Source organism: Equus przewalskii, chromosome 24 (genome assembly GCF_037783145.1).
Source record: "Equus przewalskii isolate Varuska chromosome 24, EquPr2, whole genome shotgun sequence".
Classification (NCBI taxonomy): domain Eukaryota; kingdom Metazoa; phylum Chordata; class Mammalia; order Perissodactyla; family Equidae; genus Equus; species Equus przewalskii.
In genome coordinates, this window is record NC_091854.1 from 17256982 (window position 1) to 17281864 (window position 24883).

The 24883-nt window shown below is 37.1% G+C and overlaps 1 protein-coding gene and 1 long non-coding RNA gene across 11 annotated transcripts in view; one reads left to right on the forward strand and one right to left on the reverse strand.

Moving 5' to 3' along the window:
- The window catches only part of ADGRL2 (adhesion G protein-coupled receptor L2), a 594788-nt gene that overhangs the window by 528597 nt on the left and 41308 nt on the right, over positions 1-24883 (reverse strand). The gene's annotated exons all lie outside the window — the stretch shown is intronic.
- LOC139079047 (uncharacterized) lies at positions 879-6299 on the forward strand. Its single transcript, XR_011532309.1, has 3 exons — positions 879-2951; positions 3385-3466; positions 6086-6299. It is a non-coding gene; the product is annotated as an uncharacterized lncRNA (long non-coding RNA).

Below are 24883 nucleotides of genomic sequence, written 5' to 3' on the forward strand. Positions count from 1 at the left end.
AATAGTCCAGTTCTTATCTATCACTATACATATGTGCCCCTGTACCCCTTTCATCCTCCCCCGACTCCCTTCCCCTCTGGTAACCACCAATCTGTTCTCCTTGTCTATGTGTTTGTTTATCTTCCACATACAGTGAAATCGTACGATATTTGTCTCTGACTTATGTCGCTTAGCATAATACCCTCAAAGTCCATCCACATTGTCGCAAATGGCACGATTTTGTTAAAGTAAGATATTTTTTAAATGAAGAACAACTGTCAGGCAATTAAAAATATTTGCACATATTGTCCCATCACAAATTTGCCGCACCAATAGGACGCCTGGCAATCAACCTGGATTTAGGCTGATGTTGAGTGTAACGTGGTCCCGTCAGGAAACTCAGAGGTAGCATAAGCTTCAATGAATCTGAAGGTTGTGACATAAACTGCTTCTGGGATAATAACGTTTCCTGCTGTCTTAGTGTGAGTATATACCAAACAACATCCAGCCAATATCTGAATGTGATTTTACCAAAATAGGTTCTAGTTTAAGATTTTGCTAATTTTGATACTGGCAATAACTAAAACATGAGGAAGGTGATGATGATGATAACACCATTTAGTGAATGTTCATTAAATGCCAGACAATGCACCGAATACTTTTCCTGCATTTTTTTGTGCATTCAGCTCTCAGGGTAACCTTACAATATTATTATCTCTATTTCACGTATTTGCCGATGATTGATTTTTTTTTCCTGAAAATAATGTTTATCTTTTTGCTCCGGTGTGGTCGTTTCTGATAAATATAAAGTCATGCATTTCTTCATGACCAAGCACAGTGCTATTAGTGTTGGCAACCCCTGCCTGAGCGCACTATACCTCCAACAGTCACAGCCCAGCCTGGTTGGGTTTTAATGAAGAGTCTGGCCAATTCCTGGGGTGCTCATTCTCTTCTGTCATGCATGAGTAAAATGGATCTCATGCCAAATTGCAAAATATCAGGGGGTGGACAATTGATAGGAGATATGGACTGGAGAGAATGAGGGAAGAAGGAGAAGAGGAAGGTAAGGAGAGAAAGAAGGAAGAAAGGAAAGAAAGAAGGAAGGGAAGAAGGAAGAGAGAAAGGAAGTGGTGTGAACAAGGTTAGGGCATACAATTACTAAGAAGCTTATAGCATACAATTGTGGGAAATTACTACAGGCCTAGTCAACCCAGTCAGGCATTTTGGGAACACTATGATGTTTGGGCTGCCTCCACAAGGCAGGCTGGAAAAACTCCCAGATTACCAAGCCACTAGGCAATGTTTTCTTAGTTGGCAGTATTCTGCTTTTCCCTTTTCAGTGCTGGAGAAGTGTGAAGAGTAGAATTACCCCACAGGCAGCTGGGTAAATGCCTAATGGTTCTCTGGAATAGGTTAGAGATAAACTAGTACATCCAGCTTTGGACTTCACGGTTTTGAACAGAACAAAATGGAACTTTTAAAAGTTTGTAAATTGATGTGATGAAAGGCTAAGGGTATCTATGTTATTCAGCCTAGTAAAAGGAAGAGAGAACAGGGCCAATGACAAGAGTGGCTGGGGCCAATCCACTGGAGAGTGGAAGCTGGTCTTCACTGCCATCTTTGTAATGATGTTGTTGTTGTGGTATTAAAAAAAAATTCAATTCCTTTATTTTATTAAACATAGTAAGCATAAGACACAACATAGCTCTCTTTGTTGTAATTAACAGAATGTCAAAGGCTGTACTCTTGCTTTTAAAAATAGCATCAAGGATAGCATTTTGAAAAGAAAAAAAATCATTAAATGCAAGTGATGAAGTAGAGCTGAATTTATCCCTGAGGCCACCACTACATTATAGCAGGAATCCAGTGCAGGTCTCCACAGAAGAGGGTCCAGAAATTCCTTTTACTAAGGGACTACTTTTAAACATAGCTAAGGAGTCATGCAAGCTAGGATGCTGAGTAAAAAATGTGAAATCATTCCGAGTACTGATACCCTTGCAACATTCTAGTTTAACAACCCCTAATCCTAGAACCAGTACAAGAATGTTAGAATCATCTAAAGATGGTCATCTTTCTATCATTTTTGTAAGCAGTAACATGTTCTTTCCATTTGTTTAAAGGTTTCTGAAAATCCAAATGTTCAACTGAACATTTTGAACATGTTTCTCTCTCTCTCTGAATATGTATATGTAATATATGTATTATAGATGTCTACTTATATGTATGACTATATATATTTGTATATATAGTCATATTTATATACAATTAAAGGTGGTCACAACATACCGTTGACTTCTGTTGAACCTATTGCTGATTATCAGCCTTTCTCATGCATGGCATACTGCCAGATTTACATTCTGTCTCCTAAATCACTTGCCTTTTTTCCAAGCTTTGAATCACTTGTGCTTCTGGCGGCCCACCCTCATGTCATCATTCAAAATCTTGATGAAAACAAGCATTTGAAGTTAAGCAAGGAGGAGACACACCGCTAGAAATCGTCTTTCAGGCAGACATCACTATACTCATCTAGGTCTTTATTAATTGATCTATCTAATTTGTTTGGCATACGGCTTGTCTTATTCCATGTTGTGCACGAGAAGCAAGCCCTTTTGGCGGTTCCAGATGCCTTATGCCTATTGTATTTCCCTGGTGTTCTCTGTAAGTAACATTGCTAAGGAAAGATGCTGCCAGTCAGCGTTCGTTCTTGATGAACCCTTCCTTTTCTACATTTTAACCTCCCACCCGTTTAGTAGTATGTTTTGAGTCTTGCCAAGGATTTATGTGGAGCTCGTTTGTCTATCATTGAGGAAACTGAAGATTGAAATGCTGTTTGACATTTCCAGCCCTGGGTTTTCAGCTCTCCCTATAGTCTTGCCCCCAGGCTCATCCTACATAGAGTTTCTCAAAGACCAACATTTTGAGAAGTGGGATCAGAAGCTATTTATTCCTTCCTCCTTGGAGAACTAAACCAGGTACAATTATTCATTCATTTATTCAATGTGTTGAACATTTATTGAGCACTTTCTAAAAGTTTCTGTACAGAGGTAAGGCTTCGTTACCATCATTTAGGTATTTACGAGGGACTGGACAAGACAATTGTTCTCAAAGTATGATCCCCACATTAGCAGTATCAGCATGATATGGAGATTTTTAGAAAGGTAAATTTTGAGGCTACACCCAAGGTATACTTAATCAGAAACTCTTGGAAGCTATATCTTCATAAGCCCCGTCCCCTTGTATAATTATGATGATGGATATTAAAGTTTGACAACTATTGGAATAAGATTCACATGTAAGGAAATAATTACAGTGTTATACTGCTCCTGTTGTCAACATGCTTCTGGAGGCTAGAGGAGTGACTAGTCAAAATAATATGGGCCTGCATCATAACTCTGTGTGCCTTAGTCTTACATATAGGTGGACAACTGTGGTTTGATTTCAAGGGCTCCCCTATGGAAAGAAGACATCTCTCCACTTGCTTGTTGAGGTACGTTATTTTAACAGGGGACAAAGTTTATTATTAGAGCGTCAGGAAGTTAGTCACCTCAAAAACGTTTTTGGAATGGGATGGGCTATCAAACAACAAACTAATCGACTAATTAATTAATCAAAGAGCATAGGAAGCCAAATCTGATGAGATACATACTGAAACTTCCTCAGACTAAATTATAATCTGTCCGTCCAGCAATAGTAAGCTCTCCAAGTTGTCTGAATGCTAGCAAATGGAGGCAAATAGGGTACAAACGAGAGAAAGCAAACTTGACCGCAACGATATCTTTCCCTTGTGTTTGCCCTCCTTGACCTCCTTACATAAGGTGGGAGTCAACGGCCTTGCCCATCACCTTTATATCTTAGAGGGACATGGTTCCTGAGCTCTATGATGCACTCACATTCTTTGAATAATTTATGAAGACTTTTGTCCACTTTTTATTTCTAAACAGAGTTTGACTTTATTCATCCTTCTTCTCAGATGATTCATTAATTGAAGTGTTGCTATAATAGTCTAGTTTTTTTAAAAAATTGATTGATGCAGAGTGTATAAAGTCTTACTGACATTGCAGATTAAAGAATGACCTACCATTTCACATGAACAATGGACAGGTTGTTTGTTTCACATTGGTGTGTGATATCTAAGATCTTTATGCTCCAGCTCACTATGGGGGGAGACAGAGACCTCAGTGTTCTAGGCTTCCTACGCTGACCCTTCTCACATGACTGCCCTTGAGCTGTACCTGCAACAGACCTCCATTTCAACACTTATTCCTTTGTTCTTTGTTGATCTGTTTATACGTCTGTCACCTCCATTAGAATTCAAGCATACTGGGTTTTCTGTCCACTGCTATGTGTCCAGCAATTAATACAATGCTTGAGAGATGATTTGTTCCATAAGTATTTATTGAATAAGTGAATAAATGGTTGGATGATGAAGTGCATGATTTTTCTTCTTCAAAATCATGGCATACTTTTTGAAAAATAGCCTCTATATTTCCTAGTAAATAATTACAGTAGAAATTATCACAGAGATTTAAAGCTATACTTTTACACTGTATTTCAGCTTACTTCTTGCACATGATAGAATATTTCATTTATAAAGAACAAAAGTGATTAGTTATGAAATACATATCCTATGCTGTGCTAAATGCTTTACATTTCTTATCTCACTTTATATTCAAAACAAGCGTTTAGAAGTGAGAATATTAATGATGTTTAATATTTTTAATGCAAACATTAGTTTTAGAAACACAGGCTTAATTCCACAAAGTCATCTTTTCATTTATACTTTTCCTTCATCACTAGCCTATTTTCCATCTTTTAATTGCCTTTTTCAAGCTCTAGTTTATTTCTCTGCCTTAAGTTATTTCAACCTAACTTGGTATATAAAAGTAGAATTTGAAGAAATAGCTACCCCAATTTGTGCAGAACACTAAGGTTTTATCCCTATGACCATAGTCCAAACAGGCATAAAAGGGACAGGTGGTTGGTGCAAGTTTCCTTGATTCCTTTAATGGTTCTGTGGGTGGTGGAGACCCTAAAGATGCCGCCTTTCCACTCAAGGCCAATATTAACGAACTACAGAAAACGAGAAGTTATTCTACTTTTCAGTAACATTTGCCTCACTTGGGTACACATGGCCCATATAGATAGATTTTTAAAAGCGTTTTATTAGCATACTGAAAATTCCCGTTAAACGCTAGACTAGAGAACTCACTAAGTCACATACTATATTGAAAACTGTCCTTCCTGAGACATCAAAGGAGAGGCCTAATACATTTTTCTCTTCTCTAATATCAATGATTCTATTATACTTAGTGTAACTTAATTCTTTTGGTATTTCCAAATGAAAATTTATTTCATAAGGTGCAGTTTTTTAAAAGCACAAGGGGGGAAAATCATATTTCATGAAGGATGAGATGATTTTAAGTGCTACAGTGTGTTCCTAAAAGGATTGGAATCATTCAAAATTTCTGAAGTACTCTGCCCTAAGCATTCTGATGATAAGATAAGTTTTAACTGTCTTCAGAACTTAATATCTGAAAACTTTTTTTGGCAGGGAGGGTCTTTTGAGGATGAAACGTACAAGTATCTTTAGGATGCCTATATTTAGTTGTACAAAAAGTGTTGTGAACATAATAATTTTCATGTAGAAACAATGGCAATTATTTCAGTTTTTTTGGTACACAATATGCTTTTAATGAATTACCTTGTTTAGAATTTTGTCTCACATAAAACAGACAAAAGCATTACCTCAGATAAAGTTGAGATTATTTTCTATTAAAAACAAGCATTGTGCTATTTTGTGAAATGCAAAAAAAAAAAAAATCCCTCCAGCAATTATTTAATAGTTTTGGATTTTATAAAGTTTTCTATCGTTTCTTTAACATTCTGGGTCAATGCCAAAGTTCAATTTCTACTACACCAGTTGTAGTCCATAAAAAAGGTAAAAATCAATTAAAGTCGTATATTCTAGGAGAGCATCTAAATGTATGGAAACATTATTAAGTTAAACATTTTTTTGTTTTTTCTGGCAGTTCTCCTCCAAATTGTGTCCAAACCACTTTGTTTCACTTTAGAATAAAGGAAGCTGTGTGTTTTCTTTTCTTGGCAGGTGAAGGCAGAACTAATACCAAGAGGAACCTTGGTAGTGTGTGGGGTGCTACGGAAACTGGCTAACTGATGACATCACCCTGAAGGGAAGAAAGTCTCAAGGCTATTCCACTGGCTTGGAAATCCATACGAGCGGCTGTCCAGTTTGCAATACCTCACTACCAAAAGCTTAGCTAATGAAAAATAAATAAATTAATTAATTTAAAAAAACACCTAACCCCAATACCAAAAGTAGTCCAGTGCTTTCTATAAGATTACAAGTGCTTCACATAGATTACTGCTCCAGCCCAACGATGCTTTGTTTTACATAACATGTTTTTCTGCCATGGCTTTTCCGAGCCAAGGGTTTTTTTGTTTTCGTGTCCATAGGAAACATAAATTGATTTAGTTTAGCTTTCCTTTGCTCATGGGAAAAAAGTATACGTGGCCTTTCAAATAAGCCAGTCACTTTAGACTAAGGTCATCCATTCAGCTGAAGCAAGATTGCTGTTAGAAGCAGAACAATAGCCCTGTATAGGGAGGCATCATTTTATCAGAAGTAGACTATATCTGAATGCTTTGGGCAAAGTCCTTTAACTCTAACTCAAATAAAAACCAATCCTGGAAATGATACATTATGCCAAGTGGCTACTTGTCTCAGACAACTAATACGTGTGTCTAGACACACACACACACACGCACATTTATATACACACATATATGTATATATAGGTACCTGTAAATGTATATGTACATAGGTATGCATACATAAGCACATACACACATATATGTATATATATAGGTACCTGTAAATGTATATGTACATAGGTATGTATACATAAGCACACACATTCTTTTCTATCTCTGATATATCTAGAAGAATATACATACACTTCTATCACCATATATAAGCCATCACTTGTCAAAAATGCATGCAGTTAAACATATTGTAGCATTTACTTGAAGGGGGAAATACATTTAAAAAAATCTACCAAGCAAGCAATGCATAACCAACAACTAAACTATCAGTACATGAATTAATATCTTCATACTATTACTGATTATAAATATTTAGGGATTTTCCTTTGGTGAATCCTTAAAGAGTATTGTTTCAAGGGGAAAACAATAGCCCAAACTGCAAATATTTTAATGATAATTTTATTCTTGTTGCAAAATACTGTATTTATTGAACCCTCAAATACATATTTGTGAATTCTTTCCATCTTTCTGTCCCCATTTCTCTTATTCTCTCTATGTATCACTATCTGTCTGTGTCTCTGTCTCTGTGACTGTCTGTCTGACACCCACACACACACTCCTACAAACATTAATTTTCTTTCGTTAGTGTTCCTTTTCACTTTATTCAGAGCAAAGGCCAACATTTGTCATTTTGGTTCTTGTAACGAATATATGTATATTGGATGTAATAATGGAAATATATAGAAGATTCAGATTTTCTCATGGGGAGGAGGAAATTGTCTTACAAGATTTTTTTGTGGTTACAGAGGTTTTATAAGGGAGTTATGCCTGAAAAAAGGTCCAATAATAACAATTAGCTCCCTGAGTGGATACGCATGTCAAGATGTCAGTGAGTACATTTCATGCATCTGTAATGTACACTCAGTGGGATGGATGGATGCAAAGCCACGGTGTGGTGGGAAAGTTGGGGCATAGAGGTAGTGGGCCAGACTGCCAGCAGTTCTCTTACTTTAAGAATGTAAATGTGAAGAAGAGACATTAGAGACAGATGTTGAAGTCATTAGGGATCTATGCGAAAGTTCTTTGTATGCCATTGATATAGTTTTGGCTTTGTCTTGTACGTGGCAGAAAGTCATTAAAAGATTTTAAACAATAGATCGACTTATCCAAATGTACATTTAAATCTATCACTCTAGAAGATGTGTGATGAACAGAGAGGAACAGGGCAAAGAGAAATATGAGGGCCTCAACTAAGGAAGTGGTCAATGGAGGTGGAGATAGCTAAACTTTTTGAGAGATATTAAGGAAACAAAATTGATAAGGCTTGGTAAATGATTAGATAAGGGGAAAGGAAAAACAAGTTAAGAATTACTGCCTGGTTACAGGCTCGTTCAAACATACAGAAATTGGTGACACTTACCAAGATAAGAGATATGGAAGGAAGAATATGGTTAGCAAGAAAGTTGCTAGACATTTTGAATTTGTGTGACTAGAAGATAATCAGTTGGCTATATGGGTCTAGAACTCTGGAGAAATTTAATTGTAGAAGAATTTATAAATCATAAGCATTTGGAGGCTAAGATTTTCTCAGGAAAATGTGTGACATAAAAAGAGAATAGCATTTATGATAAAACACTCGGGGGACATCAACTCTTAAGGATAAATAGGAGAAGAGGAGAGATAGAAATGATTGACAAGGGAGAAGAATGAAGGGAGTCTTATATCACAGAATCCAATGGATGGAAGTTTTTCAAGAATCACAGATTTGAAAAGAAGTGACTAAAATTCATTAGAGAGTTCGAAAAGATATATAAGGATAAGCTTTAAATATTGAGACATGTCATATTATTTTATTTCAAAGGAAGGTTAGTTGAATACACAGTCCAAGTGTGAAATTCACGTTAGTACAAAATATTTCTATGTTAAATCAGAGGCCAGAGAGATTAAGAGATTGACAGAGAAATATTTTCTTGGTGTATGTTAGAGGGTATGTCGTCCCGGGCCATTGAAAAGCATAAAGACAAGAAGAGTAAAGCAAGAAAACTAGGAAGGAAACCTAGAATCTGTATAAAATGAGTTCTGCATTTAATTTTACAGTCCTTTGTTTTAATGCTCTCTGTTGACAGAGGTTTTGTGGGTTTCTGGCATGTTACTATAAATATTTGTGCACGGAACCTGCCTCTTTGAGTAGACGTGATTTAAAAGGAACACATCTCACCACACCGGATTTACTGTTTCTTTTTCTGGAGCCATGTGTACCACATCCAGGTGAGTTGCTAGTACGGAGCTCATGAAGGTGACGGAGATGCATGAGATTTCTTCTACCTACAAGACTTACTCTTAAACACTACTGCAGTGACCAATTCACTTGTATTCACAAGTAGGAAAACACGGGAAATTTATGATGACTGGAAGATCCAGTCTCTGAAGATTTTCATAAACATTTTCAGGAGAAAGTTCTGAGAAAACCTATCAAAAACCAACATACGATCCTTAATGTCTTGCTTACTCAGCAGAAGAGAAGAAAATTCACGAGAGTGGTGGAGAATAGAAACTACTTTCTTTAAGAACCGATGCGGAGTCACGCCTTCTGCTAACAGCATCCATGTTTGTTAATACACACATTTAGTCTCTAAGACAAGTTTTTGAGATATTTTACACTGTTTGTCAATGAAGAAACTAAACCTTAGGAAAATCAGATTTTATGTTGAACATCAGATAGCTAGTCAGTGATAGAGATGTCATTCAAGTCAAATGACCCAATGTCAATGGTCTGGTTTAAAAATCCAACACATTTCAGCTAAGGTTGAAAAAGTGCAAAAGTTGAATCAGGACAATAAAATGTAGATGTCATTGCAATAATGCTTGTGAATATTGTGGTCATCAAATGAAGATTCTCCATTATTGTTCCCAACCAATATTACTAGATAATTTAGTGCCGTGAAAAGACATCATTTATGCCACAAAGCTGGATTGTCTCACTTCTTTTATTCAAGAAAGAAAAAAAATTGATTTTCTTTAGTCCTGATAGAAATAAACATAGCAGAAGCAGGGGTAACCAGGATGTAAAGAGGGAAGATGGCATATGTAACTAATAGTTTACGTCCAATTTGAAGGAGAGCGTGAGATATTTATTATAAATGAATGGAAGTGCAAATGAAAAATTAACATCCATAAATTACATTCTTTACTCTCCCTATATTTTGACAAGTTTTCACTTCATGTCTGTTTTCTATGCCACCCCTCTTTGCTTTGGTTTACACCTTGGTTTAGATGTGACTTATTGTCTAAACCAGCTCTCATCTTCCAACTCATGATTTTCTGCCTTCCTTCTGGCTTGATTCTAACTGACTTTACACAAATGGACTGTTTGTTAAAATTTCATACCCCTTTTTGGCAGATGTCCCGATGGGAAGTCCCGTTAGTCTTGGTCTCATATACCTCCACCTGAGCTCCAGCCTCAGGTGGATCAGCTGTCAGATAGGATGGAGAAGCAAATAAAAGCAAATATATGCACAGAACAACTGGTTATTGCAATCCAAGTCTCGGATACATCACAGATTTGAGATATTCATTTCCACCATCCTGTTGTTCTTGACGTGAAGAACTCTGGTGACTGATTACAAGAGTACTGCTTAGAATTTCACTCCTAGTTTTTCATAGTAATGCAGATCATAAAAGATGCCATTTTAACCTTTTGCGTACTGAATTATTTTACCACGTTTTATGTTAAGAATGGTTGGATCTGGATAGCAGAGTTAAACACCCATATCTGCCAATCTAATTGTCCTACACTTGGGTCCATCACATTGAAAATGCTCGATTTTTTGCTCTTTTTGTACCTTTACTCTTATGAGTCCTTACTCCTGGAGTGAAAGCATAAGTTAAAATTTTGGTTGCAGAGAAGACACATGAAGACCTGCACTCAGAACATGGAAACAGGTCAGAACATAAACGACGGGCTTCCACTCTGGTTGAAATAAAAGAAAGCATGATCCTGGACCGAGGCAAAGTCACAAAAAAAATAAAAATAGAAATTTTCAGGGCTCATCCTTTCTTTGTTCAACTCAAAATTTCATCCCTCCTACGCTTTCCCTTCAGTCTGGCTTTCTGTTGGTTTTTAGTGGGGTGGGAGGCAAAGGAGAGAGTGAGAGGAAAAAGAGGGCTGTAATAATAAATGATTTAAGACAAAACACAGCAGAAACAAGCGCTGAGGGACCAGTTAAGTCATCCCTTCAGATAGAGAATGTAAAAATGATTCACTCTCACAAAGAAACAGGTCTTCCAACAACATTAAATGCTCTTAGAAAAGTCATTTGCAACGCAGTTTGCTTGGAGTTTCTTCATTCGTATCAGAAATAGGGAGGCATTAATAGAGTAGACATTTTTAGAACGGCTTGAGGAAAATACTACAGGTATTTACAGGCTTCCGTTATTAGGCTATTGTTTCCGCAGTACCGTATACACAGGCATTAATTTATATGCCAATGCGTATTTCAGAAAATCATTTAACTTGGCAAGTAAGAAAGTTACCTCTCTGAATTGGGGGGGAAAAAAATAAAACTCTTTTACAACATTGCTACTACGCAGAGATAGTATTTAAATGAGTTGATTGGTTGGCAGTCTGCTGGATGACTTTTATCATTTATTTGACCAAACGAACCAATTGTTTAGGCCTATGGTTAACACACATTTGAGTTCTCCAGTGACTACTTCTACGTGAGAATTCTACTCAGTAGATAGGCCTCCGGTTTCTTAGCAGGAGGATAATTTTGTACTAGAACGCTTTTTTTTTTAATTGTCAAACTTTATGGAAAATTTGTTACATATAGACATCTCCAGAGAAAAAATTATTCAGCTGGATTACCACAGGATTGACTCGTTAATAGCCTAATTTGAATAATGACTAAGTTACCCTTTAGCATGCTTGACTGTAGCAAGGAGATTTTTGAAATATCACAGAAAGCCTCTTTTTCCAAGATTAAATCAAAATTTCCTATTCTTGATCTTTTTGGTTATGAAGAATACTCCCATTATTAAATTTTGTCTTGTTATTGTAATGCACTTTTTTTATGTCAATAGTTAACATGCAAATATTTAAATGACTTAGGATATTCATTTTGCTTAATAAATCTCTACCAGTATAAAAACACATACAGCAAGTATGTCAATGCTGATAGAGAAGAATGCAGTGTGGTAAATATAATGAAGTGATATATATGTATGTCTGGAATAATCTAACAAGGAAAGTGGCAGAAAGTCCTACAGGTTGATAATCCCAAAACATAACAGGATTATAATGATAAAAAAACAGGAAACAAGACCTGCACAATTAAGATATTAAGGTACGTTAAGTAAATTAGGTATATCCACTCAATGGACTATTTCTTGATCATTTGAGAAGAGATTTTAATAACATGAGAAAAATTTTATATCTAAGTAAATTGTAAAGAAATGTAACAAAATATTATCCATATGTGGTCATTTGAGTGATCAATGGATGGGCATTCTTCCCCCACTTCTCTTGGTTAAAAAATAGTAAGAAAAAATATAAAGAATATAAATTCTACGAGGACAGGTACTTTTTTATCTGTACTGAACACTATTCTCTCAAAAAGTGGAAAATATGTATTAGACTTTTTGAAATTATCTTCCATTAAAAAATTTTACATGTAAATTCGGAGACCCCTATTTTCTCATCTTGTGGAGAAGTTAGCATAATGATAGGAGGACAATGTAATCCCATCTAATGACTAAACTTTGGTTGTATTTCCAACTCTAAGCTTTCTAATAAGTCAAAAAAAAAATGAAAAAGGCAGCTGCAAATGTTATAAGATTAACTTTGAATATAATGAAAAGAATTCTTTGGGAGAAGCAAGGATTTACTCAGCTCTTAGTTTTGAAAAATCTTCTCATGTGACACTTCATAGAGAGAGGGGACACAGAGTGATATTATGAAAAAAATCATGCTCAAAAGCTTCCCTATTTTAAATGTCAGGGTGAGATTCCTACGGTGTTTTACTATAGGAATGCTTAATGAAAGTCTAGGACGCCATCCCAAAGTGTCTTGGAAAAAGCAATCCTACAGAGGGCCAAAAGATACCATTTCATGTTTAGTTTCTTGCCGTGCCTTAAGCCAGACATGATGTCTATTAAGCCTGAAGGAAGAATAGACTTTATATCCTCAAGTAAACATAGACCAGGAGAACCAGGGGCTTTCAAGGGATGGAGGGCAGCACTAACAGGGAATTTTTTTCTGAAAAAAATATTGTGAACTCTACTAGAGCAGGGAATTATTGTAGAAGAGGCCAGAAAAAATTCTAAAGTTAGATAAGAGTCTTCACAGGGTTGTCTCTGAATAGGTTTTCTTTGAGGGCAGAAGATGTCTTAATTGTTTTGTGTTCATTCCAAAGGCTTGCACCAAATAGGTGGTTAATGAACGTTTGTTATATAAAAAAATCAGGGAAAAGAAAGTATTTGTAGCTTTGGGACTTCTAAGGGAAGTTTCGGGTAACTGAAAAGTGGGAGATCAGATGGACAAGGCAAAGTGCTCATTTTTCTTACTAATGAATTAGAAATTAAGATTTATTTATTTATTCATTCATTTATTCATTCAACAAACGTTTACTGAGTGTTTCTAATGTGTCAGTCCCTTTTGTGATACAGTGATTTATAACACAGAGTCCTTGTCCTTAGGGAGCACTTCCCCATGGACGACTTCAAGGCTCTGGGCCACCCTGTAGAATCAATAAAGTCTTGGGCAAGAACTCTGATAAGATTTGTCAAGTTTAAAGGGCTGAAAATAAACCATAACAGCTAGCAGAGCCATCTTTTCTCAGCAAGCATGTAGCCCAAGCCCCAATCAGCGTAAGTTGGAGTATTACTGAGAGACTACTTTTCTAAAAAGCACATTAGAGTACCCCAAATGGCGTTATAATATTTGCACTCAGCAGTCTCCAAAATGGTAGCTCAGAGACTGTGAAATCAATGGAGCTCTGCTCAGAGAGACTAACACACACAGTGAGAGTGGAGCCCAGCGCATCATCTAATGAATGACACCCAGAAGAATAAAGATGCATTTGAGTTGTCATTGTGGTTTGTTGTGTTTCTATTTTTTTTTCTTATAAAAGTAAGGGAAAACAAGATAATGCAACTAACATTGTTTAATAGTGCAAAATTAGGTCTTTCTTTTTCTCTTGTTTTTTTGCATTCCTCTTTTATCCACAGATTTACTGCACAATTTTTCCAATAGACATTAGGTACGTAGACTTTCTCTCCAGAGTGCATTAAAATGTTTTTGGAATGCTTTGGGCAGAATATTTTTTTCCTTACATTATATCTGGGTTGAAGAGTGGCTATGAAAAATAAGGAATGCAAACTTGTTTTTATTGGATACATTAGCTATGTATTTTATTTTTTCCTTCCTGCTTTCCTTCCATTTCTTTCTTTCCTCCTTCCTTTTAATAAATATTTATAGATCACTTTCCCAGGTACTGGAAAAACAGACATGAAAAAGATAAATATGATTCCTGTTCTGATGAAATTTACATTTTACTTGGAAGAGACAGAAATGAAGCACATTTACAAAAAGAGAGTAAGAACAATCCAGAAAACAAAACTAAACAAAATTATAGGGAATGATTTTGATGAGCAGGATACTACAACACATTTGTGGTTGGGAAAGGTCTCTTTGGTGAAATAATACTAGAACTGACAAATTGACACACAAGAAGACAGTCAAGCAAAGATCTAGGGGCAGAAAGTTCTAAGCAGAGGAAACAGCAAGTTCAAAGACCCTGTTTGATTTGTACAAGGAATAGCAAAATAGTGAGTGAAGCTTGTAGCAGAAAGGGGAAGCCTGATATGAGGGGAAGCGTGAGAAGCAGACAAAGAGTAGATAATACAGCATCTTGGAGGCCTTGATGAATGTCCAGATTTTATTCAAATGAGAAGTAATTGGAGAGTTTTAAGTTAAGATATGACACAATTTGAACTATTATAAAATGATCACCCTGGCTGCTGTGCGGAGAAAGGATTATTATCTACTATAGTGGTGAGGGATGGCTGTGAAGATACATTCTGGATAAATGCTGGGGTAGAGCTAAACGAACTTGCTGATGGATTGGATGTTGGAAGGATGAGGGAAAGGGAGAAATCTAAGCTGACTCTAAAATTTTTGACTGGAAAAAGTGAATGGTGGTTTCTCTCACTGAGTGTGGAAGACCAGGAGAGAAACGGGGTGGGAGTTAAAGGGTTTATGGGGGAAATAAAAAGTTCTGCTTATAGAAATGTTCACTTCGAGATACCTTTTAGATATTTAGGTAGAGATAACAAGCATGAGGTAGGATATACAATACTGGAGCTCAGGGGGAAGATCAAGGCTGAAAATAGAAACCTAGTCATAAGTCCACGAGGCTGGTCTTGACCCTTCCTCCCGTACACCAATGGGGGCGGTGATATACTCTCACTCCTTCTCATCTTCCCCCTCTTATGATTAGTGGCAGAGGATTGGAGAAAACATTAGGAATACAGTCTAAATCTTCATAACCAAACAAAGTAATTAGTAATTTCCAATGATGATGACTTGATGAGTGTCACTTTAATGACTTGATTTGGCTATTCACATAGCAGAAATCATTGTGAATTCCCCGAGGAGTTCCTCTCACACCTACTGGGAACTTATCCCCAGATCTCTGTAGACAACCGTAATCTAGTGGGAAAAGAATGGGCAGAGCAATCATGAGTCTTCAATAAACGCTTAAGCCAGATCTAGGAACAAATTTAGTCTAAAAGATCTAGCTTTCTCTCACATACATACATCTTGACTTGTAAAAATATACTTCAGTTCATGAGGAATTCTGTTTATAAATTCATCCATATAGTAGAATAATAAGTATATAGAGAGGGTTTGTAGAGCTTCTCCTTTTTTTTTTTTTTTTTTTTTTTGGTGAGGAAGATTGGCTCGGAGCTAAAATCTTTTGCCAATCTTCCTCTTTTTGCTTGAGGAAGATCATCACTGAGCTAACATTTGTGCCAATCTTCTTCTATTTTGTATATGGGATCCTGCCACAGCATGGCTTGATGAGCAATGTGTAGGTCTGGGCCCAAGATCTGAACCCGCAAACTGCAGGCTGCCAAAGCAGAGAGCACGAACTTAACCACTACACCACCAGGCTGGCACTGTAGAGCTTCCCTTTGAAAGTGTAACCAGAAGTGTATTTTATTTTCCAAAGAGCCATCAGTTTTCTCAGAGGACACAAAATAAATGTACGAATGAATGAAATGTAACATCTAAATTGCTTCTATTGAAGTTTAGAATTTAAACCAAAACTTAGAGTAGTTTCTCCTTTGAAGAACATAAGTAACCAAAGATGCATCGGAACTATAGACTGTAAGCTTGATGTGGACAGAAATCGTTTCTGCCTTGTTCATCGCTCTCTCTCTCTAGTCAACCTTGTAGCATAATGCTTAGCAATGGCAGATGCTCAATAAATATATCACGAATGAAGTTATCAAGTGTAAGTATTAACCTAATACAGTCATTTTTAAAGCCTTTTTATTATTCATGGTCAAGAAAGTGTCTATGCTTAAGCATTATCTGGCCTCCGTATGTCATTACCCTGCCCCAACTCTCCAGCCCAATTACACAGGTTTATTTTTCATCTCTTGGAAAGAACCAGAGGCCCTTCCATACGGGCTTTTAAATATTCTGTTTTCCTTTCCCAGAGTTCTTTTCCCTCTTCTCATTCCTCCATCCTCTTCCTCTAATTAACTCTTGCTCATTTTTCAGATTTCAGCTCAAGCATCACTTTTTCAGGGGACTCTCCTTGATCCCACGGAGTAGACCTCTCTCCTACCACCTGATCATTTTCCTGTATAGAACTTATTAAAATTTCTAATTCAACATTTGTATAATTGTTTGATTAATATCTTGTTTTCCCATTATAATGTAAACAGTTCTGTTTGGCTCACCATTTTATCAAGGTGAGGACAACAGTACGCGCTTAATATAAATCAAGTAATTTATGATTTCCAAAGTGACAAGACTTAAGGAATCTCTAAAATGCAAGGAGAAAACAAGGCTATTTTATTCAGGCTGATTTTTAACTGTGCCAATAGAAATCAATAAAACATCAATGAAATTTTCAGAAAGAAAATATCACCCATACTGTACCTTTGAAAAAACTGAAGAACACAAAAGCAGCTTTTCCACTGCACAAGTATCTGGTTTTGAATTGGGATTATTCAGAGTCAGACTGAATTTAATACAACAGAAATCTAGGACACCATCAGCTTCTGGAAAATCTGGATTCAGTGCTTGTACTTTCTCTGAGCACACGGGGCATGCGATGGCATCTTCGACTTAGTCATCAAGGCACATTCATTTCAAGAGAGGCGAGGTCACTGCTTTCTCTCGCTGTACCCTATTCACATGATGTGGGAAAAATATTCTCATACCTGCTTATGAAAAATCTGTCATTTCCCGCATTGCCTTGGAAATTCACCCTCTGTCACACAGTTATAAAAGTGTAAAATTTACCCTGTTTCTGTAAGTTAGCTTTTCTGATTATTTTTAAAAATTATGTTGACAAGAGAATTAGAAGTCTAATTTCCACTCTTGGGGGCTTCATTCTCCTCGGTAAAAATAGCTAATATCCATAAGAGCCTTTTGGTGTAATATGTGTAATAACTCATAAGAAAATGATTGTTACTCAGCATTTGCTAATTTACTTTATTATCACTCCATATTTCTATAACACTTTAGTGTTTATCAAGCACTTTTACTTATTTGATTTTCACAAGAGTATTCTAAGCTACGCAGAGATTAATATCCTCATTTGGTAAATTAATGAATTAAGGCTTAAGGACTTTAAATAACTTCAGAGGCATAATAGTTTAGTGAAAAGGGCATGTACATTAGAATCAAGAGAGCTGAGTTTGTATATGGATTTTATTAGTTCCTGACTATAGGACCTTAGGCAACCTACTCATTAACTCCTTACCTCCCATCCCCACCCACTCTGCGCCCCTGCCAAGCTTCATTTATTTCACCTATAAAATGGTGGTGTTATTATTCATCTCATATGATTGTTGTACAGATTAAATAACAAGACATGTCAGAATTTTTAAAAAATTATCCAAAATGGTGCTAAGATTTTTTTTTTACCAAATCTAGTATTTTTTTTTTTGTAACATCATGCTACATAACATTAAGTAAAGGGGTAAAAATAATTGAGTTATATCCTAGCAAATATGCTAGAAACTTTGAAAGACACAGCTAGTAAAAGCAATCAACTGAATGTAAAGGAGCTTAGAATTAAAATTCAGCTTGGGAGAGGCCAGCGCTGTATTTTTCACTTTACAACCTAAAAACTGACGAGAGAGGTAATCTGGGAGCCTGATCACAAAATATTAGTCTCTATAGCCAATGAATATAAATCGTGAGACAAAGGATGAGGCTAAACATGAACAATGCCCAAAGACTCAGCATCCTTCCTTCAGAGTTTGTCCTTTCAGGCTGAAGACGAGGGTAACTCAGGAAGGTGAGTCCTGCTATGTTTACACTCTTTCTCGTAAGTTCTTTGGACGTGAGTAGCCATTATCTAGCCATCTCTTGGACAGATGAGCTTAAATACCTAGTACCTTAGATGAAAGGAAATCTGTGACTCTTAATGGACTTCAAAAAGAAAATTTCTTAATGCTCCCTGAAGACAGACTGAAGTACCCAACGGAGAAGCTGTTTAGAAGGCTTCTGTCAGAAGAGACTCTAGCACGCGTCATCCAGTAACGCCGAGGCAATAACCGGGGATTCCTCCACAAAGGAGTGGATATGCCCCTCTCACTTCTTTCTCCCTATTCTTTCTGATTTTTGGAGTCCTCCCCTTCAAAAGAATTAGTTTCAAACTTAAGAACATGCCCAAGGTCACACAGTAAGCAGAGGAGACAGAAGCTGAATCCACGTCTGGCAAAAATCCCATATTGTTTTCATTGATCCACACCCTTTTTTGATGTGATTTGAGAATCTTTTTTTTTTTCTTCCTGGGAAGGGAGCTAGTATTTTACACGGTGTAACCTAAGCCTTGGTGAAATTGTAGGTTGAATTTAGCCTGCTTAGTTTTTTACCGTTCCTGTTAGAGATGACATCACTTCCCTTAGTTCATTTTAAATCTAATTAAGGAGCACAATTGTATAAATTAGGGATGGGAGTGAGGGAAGCATTGGAGAGTTGTCCTGAAGCGCTATCTCAGGCCCTTTTATTGCTATCTTCGGACAAACCATTACCTAAAGAATGATTTCATGTCAAGTGGTAAGCATTTGGTTAGGGTTCCCAAAGCAAACAACATTCATATCCTACCCAAGATAAAAAAAAAGTAATATCAGGAGGGAAAAAAATGCAAAGGTGGCAATAAGAAAACATTTTACTTAGTTTTGCACAAGCTGAGGGTCTTAGGCAGTTGTCAATGTTATCTGTAGAAACACAGAGCAGTGGTCTAATCCCGGGGTTACAAAAACAGCGACAAGGTCAGGCCGAGAGGGAGTAGGTCACTATTCATCAGGTAATGGCAGATAAATGTGGCCTTTATTGCCCACAAAACACCTGTGAGAATTCAGAAGCTGCTGCATGTGCAAGCAGGCAGAGCTGCGCGCCCAGAGGGAACCTGGTCTCTCATGGAAGGTTCTGCACGTTGCTGTCTGTAGTACACTTTCTGGGGCTGCTGTGCTGTCGTTCTTGAATGCCAGCACTGCCTTCATGGACAACTATACTCCTGCACTTTTATCTTATCCAATTAGGCACCTGAAGTACTCAGTAATCTACTTTTGGGGCCATACATCCAAACAAGTTTATAGTTTAAGAGAATACATATGTGTGAGAAAATATTTGAAACTCTGAAAATTGTATGCCAAGTTTCAACTGAATATAATTTGAAATGCATAAGACATAAAAGCCATGGAAATTGGGATTTATTAAAGCATAGAAAAGCCTGTCTGCTGTAATAGGAAGTAGGAAAAAACATTACAGAGAGTAACTATGAATGTCTGGCATGTATTTTTTCCTATAAAGTTGCTTTTCCTAAAATCTATGTTTTACATCCTTTTGAATCTTTCTGAAAAAGATGAAGGAAGGGCTGTGATATTTTTGATACAACCATGGGTTGAGTGTCATTTAATATTCTGATTTTAACCAGTGAAATCAATCAGCAAACAATTACTAAGACCTATCTGGTAAAGGCATGGAGCTAGTTGACCTGAAGAATACAGAAGTACACAAACGCCCTTGCAAAGCTTTCTGCCTGCTTTTGAAGCATGATATAAGAATTCAAAAAGGGAATTGATTATACAAGGCAAGAAAGAATAAATTCCAGGTAAGTGGCACAAACAAATGTGTGAGTACAGAAGGAAGCCTGTCTTCGGATGGAGCCGACAGGGAAGGCTTTACGGTGTAAACGGAGACTAGGGATGGGTTGGTTTCAAATAAGGTCAGTGGGAAGGTATTCTGGGAGGCAACAAGATGAGAGGACAGACAACATCTATGCTTCAATGCTTATTCCTTCTCTCTTTCCATCGATGCTTATCGAGAACCTATTCTGTTTCTGGCAGTGGGTTAGATGCAAGGAAATACGATGTTCAACAAGACATACATGGCCTTGCATTTGAAGAATGGGTTTACAGAGGTGTTATAGCACGTGATCAGGAGTTTAGGCTCTGGGGAGAGAAGTGGAATCCCAACTTCATCATTAACTAGTAAAGCGACCTTGAGCGAGTTCCTAACACTCTAAGATTTATTTCCCTATCAGTGAGAAGAGACTGTAGTATCTCTGTAGGGTGACTTGGGAAGATTCAATCAAATAACACATATAAAGTACTCACACAGTGCCTGGCTTATGATAATTACCAAAAAAACTCCAACCCAGGTCTGCTGGACTCCAAAGCAGGTGCTCTTTACCACCACGTTATCTTACTCCCACAATCTCATACCACAATTCTTCCACGCTTGCTTTGCCTTTTCAACCCTACAACTTTTCCAACATGGCTTCTCAGATTCCTCATTCGATACTCACCCATTTAATGCTACACTTCCCAGGGGTTCATGCTTGACCTTCTTCTCTTACTCCTCATGTGTGTAGGGGCACCCTCTCCCTTTCACATGGTTTCAGCTACCATCAGTTCACTGAGGACTACCAACTGCTAATCTGTAACTTTATCCAAGGCTTCTCTTATGAGCTCCAGAACCGCAACATCCTTGACACGTCCATACTGTCAACCCAAAGCCACTTGCAGTGCATCACATTCACCCTTTTCTCCCTCTTGGGTTCTCTCCTGTTTTGAAGACATTTCTCTCCAATGAGGCTCCAGGTACCAACCTTGGAGTCAGCCTAGACTTTTTCCTATTCCTCATCTTTCCACCTCCCGTCAATCATTATGTCCTGCAAAATCTTCTTTACATATTTCTCTTCAAATTCGTTCCCCTTCTAACATTCTTGCTGTTTCACTCAATAAAGTTCCCATCATCCCAGAAATTCTCCTTTGTGGGTGTGGTGTGGACCCCAAGCATCTGCATCTTTCTAAGCACAGGTGTATTCAGAGGCCTAGTCATCGGAACCTCTATCCTAGACTATGGTCCCTCTCCTACCCTTTCCTATGTCCTTCATCAGTCTATCCTTGATTTGGATAACTAGTGAATCTGATTGTGACATTCATGTGCTCAAAAATCTGCAAAGGCTCCCTAATACCCACAGAATGAAAGGACCCCGTTTGAACTGTCCATCATGCCGTGCAAGGCTCTTGGTGTTTGCATCCTTTCCTGGCAGTCTAGTCTTATTTATTGCTGCTGGCAGTATGGTGCAAGCGTCTGGCAGAGACATTGCCTGGGTGCAATCCTGGCAAGTAAAGTGAGGTTAATAACTAACACCCAGCTAGCAGGTTCTTGTGATGATTAATTGACTAATATATAAAAAATGCAGAATGCTGCTCACGATGTAGTAAGCATTCATTACATGTTAGCTGGCATAACTTCTAGCCCTCCTTGCAGCCCCAACACTCAATCTATGTTCCATCACTACCATCTCTGAATATTTTAAAATATTTGTTTTGTTTTTCTCCCCCACTCCCTAACCCGACTCGTTTACCTGACTAAATTCTTCTATCCCTATTTCTTAAACATTAACATAAATGTCTTCTCATTTTTGAAGCCTTTCTTGACTCAGATTTAAACACTCTTTTTCCTTTACTTCCATTGCTGCTGCTTGAATTCTGTTAAATTGTTTATATATAGTCTCCTTCCCACACTGAAAGAGTCTAGATAACTGAAAGGAACGGCTATGAACTAGGCAGGTGCATAAGATTCACCAAAAGAACTTAAAGAAATCACTTCCCTTTCTCACATGGCACATCTTAAATTGGGAGAAAGGGCATACAATACCAACTAACGTACAATCTTATTTAACCACTATCGCTGGAAAGTTTTTTAAAGTAGAACTTTGAGATACAATGGAATTTTCCAAGTTTTCCAAGATTGTCTTGTTTCCCAACCCTCACTGGGAGTTCTAGTATTCCATGAACTAGCATGCTGCCTGACCTATAGCTTAAACTATTCTTTACACCATTTCAGGCCATTCAAACTCAAGTTTTTACAGCTAGAGCTTAATGTTGTGCAAAGTTATATTTCAACTGCGTTGGGTGGGGAGAAGAAATAGAGTATTTCTTGTGTGTATTTTGATAGATTTTGTGTCATTCGAACTGATATGTTGCAAGTAACGAATCTGTAAGAAGATTTCAGAAACTGAAACTCATGTGTGGTCCATCAGAATGTCCACTGATGTCTTGAGATTTTGTCCATCAGATATTTGTGATGATGCAAATTCTGCTCCACCGCCAGCAACTTGACATTGGCATCCAGGCATGCACAATGTGGCATCCTTCACATTGGCATCCATGCTCAAGAGATCACTTAAGGAATGGCAATCAGTGCAGATGAATCAGGGCAAGCCAGAAGCCAGCACCCACACGTGTACCTAGTGCAGATCTTTGCTGTGACTCTTTTGTCTCTGCAACCTATTGAGGCTGTGCCTTTGAGGTTAGAGGCAGCAGAGCCTTTGGACAACACACGTGTGAGCCTGTATGACATCTCTGCTGCCATTCTCTGGCTTTTGTGTTTTGGCTACCTGCCACTGAAATGAATGGCTTTCAAATTGCTTGAAAAGTGAAATGGCACTTTTATATAATTTTAGAACAAGGGAGCCACTCTTAATCTTTTTAAAGTGACTTAGACACTTGTCAGTTATTTGAAGGGGTTTACAACTTTGTCACCTATGTAGTCATTCAGCTTCTTAAAAAGCAAGTACAGGAATACTTTTTTTGTCAGAAAATGTAAGCACTGAAAACAACTTTAACTTGATTCTAAACATTCAGCATCCTCCCTCTAGGATTCAAACCTACTTGCAGGTTTCACATGCTGAATAAAGGACATCAAAGACTTTTCCACAATTAATCTGAAATCACTCTTTCCTTTGTCCCTTTGTCAAAAACCTTGTCCATACAATGGAACTTCTTCATTTGGTTTAGTATCTCTAGATTGCTATTTTTCATTGGTATTTACATTTTATTTTTATTTATTGTCCTTGTCATAATATATATAAACGATTCTCAAATTGGGTGGACTTACTTTCATCATGGAGTGTAGAGTGATTCCCTACATATTATCATATTTTTAAATGAAAATATTTATAGCTCTGGTAAAGAAAAATAGAAAGCTTAAAGTTTTTCGTTTTTGTGTACTCTGGAAGTTACCAGCAGTTTTAGAAACACTTTTAGTGAAGCAGGAAAGAGAAGAAAGGGTAAAAGAAAAATCTCACACAAATAAATAAAAAGCATCTGGTCTGACAACTTGTATAAATTCCAGACTCCTGCAACTTTAAACTGCCAACGTTAAACCTCTGAAAGTCAAGTTTTGTAATGGAAATGCTAAATGACCCTTAAAAGTCTTAAAGGGACACTGTCAAATAATTTAGGGTCAAATTTTGGCCAAGTTTTAAATTGTCATAATCTGGTGGGAAATACATTCCAGATTTTAAATATCTTTATTTTTGTAACTTTGCATTTATTCCTGAAAATCAATGAAAACATAATGGACATCGCTTATTAAGAACCATCTCTTTGAGTCATGTCAATAAAAATGAGCGAAATTTTTCTTTCTATGATCAGAGATCTGTTGATAGAAAATCCTTTGCTACAAAATCAACACATAAGCCATATTGTCTAATGCTCCATAATGGTCGAGTTACACATACATATGTGTAAATAAATGCCTACATAGAAAAAACCTAAAATTTTTAGATTGAAATATGAAGCACTAAAATTATCCAATATTCTAACCCTGCTTTATCATCATTACGTTTTGCCACTGGAAGATCTTACTTTGGTAGACTATGCTTCTCTACTTTTTTGATACTTCTATGCAATCTGAATCGAAATTCTGTTAACAGAGTCTATCCTACACGTATGAAAGAAATTTTTTATCCAAATATTTTCATCTGGTTTCTCTTCAATATTTCATGTTATTATACTGGTTCCTTGACCAATTATTCTTTAGATTCAAATCTTGGCAATTCTTTTCAAACGGTCTCCAAAATAATTTTGGGTGCTTTTTACTGAAATCCTTGAAGATCTCGTTTAATCTTGGTTTACAGGACAAAAATGTTTTACAAATATTTACTTGACTCAATCTCAAACACTGTATACCCTACTGTGTGCAAATTTCTTGTTTCTTTTTTTTTGAGGAAGATTAGCCCTGAGCTAACTACTGCCAATCCTCCTCTTTTTGCTGAGGAAGACTGGCCCCTAGCTAACATCCATGCCCATCTTCCTCTACTTTATATGTGGGATGCCTACCACAGCATGGCTTTTGCCAAGCGGTGCCATGTCCATACCTGGGATCCGAACTGGCGAGCCCTGGGCCACCAAGAAGCTGAACGTGGGAACTTAACCTCCGTGCCACTGGGCCAGCCCTGTGCAAATTTCCGATAGCAATAAGCACACGTATTACTGCTAGAACATTCTCAGGTAGGTTGACTCAATGTGTCATTTAATACAACACATCCAATGAGAAAGTCGGTGTGGAACA